This window comes from Mus caroli, chromosome 1 (assembly GCF_900094665.2).
Source record: "Mus caroli chromosome 1, CAROLI_EIJ_v1.1, whole genome shotgun sequence".
Classification (NCBI taxonomy): Eukaryota; Metazoa; Chordata; class Mammalia; order Rodentia; family Muridae; genus Mus; species Mus caroli.
In genome coordinates this window covers 170629856-170632973 of record NC_034570.1, presented here as the reverse complement: position 1 = coordinate 170632973, position 3118 = coordinate 170629856, and positions in this window count along the sequence as shown.

The window sequence follows — 3118 nt, the reverse complement described above, 5'->3', positions numbered from 1 at the left end:
TCCTCTTCCTCCTCCTCCTCCTCCTCCTTTTTCAGGCAAGGGTCTTATGTGTTTATTTGTTTGTTTGTTTCCAGCAAGTTTGCTTATGGGCAGGACAGAGCTCTTTTACTGAAAAGAAAGATCCGGCTTCGGGTTGTAGATTTCATGCATAAGGGCAAATGCTCAATCTGGGGTAAGGAGTGCAATAGGACCAGGAGGCTCCTCAGCTCCCAGCCTCTGAGACAAGTCCCTGCAGGATTAGAGCCACCAAGGGCCTCCAGGCCACTTCTACTCCACTGCCCGCTGGAGGGAGCCTTGGAATCATACCCAGATAGTGCTTGCTGTCCAGAGACCCAGTTTCAGGAGGATTAGCTGCCCCCTCCCCCGCCACCATGGAGGTCGCACAATGACCCAACTAACTGTGTTCTCGGGCTGGTGATCACCAGTGGCTCGGGTCTTAGAGAGAGTCCTCATGATGGTCCCTCCACAGTGCCAGCATCATTTGACTGCCTTAGGTAGGGGCACTGAGTGAACGGTCTGGGTCTGATCTTCCTCAGCACCCCGACCTGGGTCCTGTGCCCAGGGGCGCAGGGCGTCCGGCCCTCGTGGCGGCGCTCGTGCGCCCTCTGGTGGCCATCTTGAGAGCCTGGGGCGCACAGTCCCCGGACCAGAGCGGGAGGGGTGACCCAGATCCACAGACCCTTTGCGTGTGTCTTCTTGATTGCACAAAGGAAGCATACTTTCATTGACACTTAATCCCTGGGAAGCCAGTGGGGAACGCTTGGACCACCAAATAGGTGAGGAGTGCTCCGGAGACCTGTGCCCTGGGAGGAGCGGGCAGGGACCGCGCACCCAGCGGAAGTGGTGGCTTTTGTGCTAGCGTCCGATCTACCCCTCCCACTTCTGTGGCGGCCGATCCACCCCGTGGATGCCGCGCTCCCTGGGTGTGGGAGGCCCGGAGACCAGCTGGTCAGAGTGGAAGAACCACAGTCACTGTAGAAAACACGGATGGCGACTGAGCATTCCCCTTTCAAATTCTCCCTTGTTTACAGAGCCTATTGGAGGTTCCAGATCATTAGAGAGTAGCTATTTGGCTACTTGGGTTCCTGCTTGGAAAGGTGGCTCAGACACCGCTGCAGCTCTGGCAACCAGGAAGGGCTGCCCTACCCAGGCCCAACACATCCTTGTGTCGAGACCCATAATGGTGCCAGACCCAGGCAACTTCCCGCTAGGGCAAAGGGGTGGGTGATGGGTGGTGGGTGGTGGTGAGGCTGCAGAGGGTGCTGGAGTTAGTCTTGGTCCTGCTGGGGACCTCACAGGAAGGGAGCTGGGTGGGGAGGGAGCCTCGGTAGAGTTCCCTCTAATGTACCTGCTGCCTGTTGGAGTGGCTTCTTAATTCTGGCTGGCCAGGGAGGAGGGATAGGTTCTAGTGGACATTTTGAGTCTGTCAGAACCTGGAGGGGAGACAGACAGAGCAAGGGGAGTACTTGGAAGAGGCAGGCACTCCACCTTGTGGGGCTGGAGAGAAGGTTGGTTAGGTGGTGAGGAATCTGAGGAGGGTATTTCTTCATCTGTGCTACTGTTTACGTGTGGTATGTAATCAAATCAAGTCTGTTTTCAGAGTGCTGGAGGTCTAGAGAACATAGCGCCATGGTAGAGTGCTTGTCTAGCATGCAGGAAGGCCTGTGATCCTCGGGGTGGCAAAAATCAGCAGGGGTACACATCTATAGTCACAGCACAGGGCAGGCAGTGGCAGGAGGATCAGAGGATCTCAGCAACTGAGTAAATTCAGAGCTAGTCTGGGCTATGTAACTCTGTCTCCAAACCAAACCAAACCAAACCAAACCAAACCAAACCAAACCAAACCACTGTTCTGGAGGGTTGGAAGGCCAAGATCAAGATGCGGAGTTTGGCATCTGGAGAGGCTCCTCCAGGGAAGACACCTGTGTGTCCTCCAAGCCAGAGGAATTGAGGCCAAGAGGCCTCTTCCTCTGATTTCTAGCTCCTCTCTGAGGATCCCACCTACTGGGGAGGCTCCTGAGCACTCACCCATTAGGTAACTTGTTGAGCTGCGGATTGGATGTTAGCCTGAATTTTGGAATAGATTCCACCTCTCAAACTGTAGTAGTTCCCCAGAGGAGGCAGCCCCTCTGAGGAGGAAGATGAGGCGGCATGAGGTGAAGTCCAGAGTACACCACCCCCTTAAAGTGAGAGTCATGTCCAGTTAGCTTGTCCCCAGTACATGTTCAGGAGGAAACGGGCTAGTGGGTGTGTTCTCTCTGCTTGCCAGAGGGAAGAACCCTTTGGGGTGTCTCTTCTGGATCGAATGCTGGAGTTGGTCCTTGGCTGTTGGTGCTTTGGGGAAATGGTGGAGCCTAGCTAGAGGAAGTAGGTTACCAGTTACTGGGGGCAGGCACCTTTGAACGTTACAGGAAGCCCTGTCCCTTCCTGTCTCTATTTTTCCATCTAGCTAGAGGTAAACAACCTGTTCTTCCTACACACGGCCCATTGGCCACGATTGCCTCTGCCTCTGCCTCTGCCTCTGCCTCTGCACCTCTCTCTGCCTCACAGGGACCCAGAATTGATGAGATAAAGAACTATGGGTGGAAAACTCTGAATCAATAATTCCTTTTGTTTTTTGTTTGACATGAAGTTTCTCTGTGTAGCCTGGGCTGTCCTAGAACTTGCTTTGTAGACCAGGCTGGCCTCTAAGTCAGAGATTCACCCATCTCTGCCTCCAGTGTGCTGGCATTAAAGGCATGAGCCACCACCCACCATCCAGCTAGTTATTCATTCTTTTCGAGACAGGGTTTCTCTGTGTAGCCCTGGCTGTCCTGGAACTCACTTTGTAGACCAGGCTGGCCTCGAAGTCAGAAATCCACCTGCCTCTGCCTCCCAAGTGCTGGGATTAAAGGTGTGCACCACCACCGCCCGGCTAGTTATTCATTCTTCACGTTGTCCCATCCGATATTTTCTCAGAATGACACAAAAATAACCATTCCACTCTGCAGAGCCTGGAACAGCATGGTGGGAGCCAACTGCATTTCCTGAGTCCCCGCCTACCTTAAAGACACAGTGCAGAACAACTGTCTTCCTCATGAAACTCTCAGTTTCTTTTTTTTTTTTTTTTTTTTTTTTG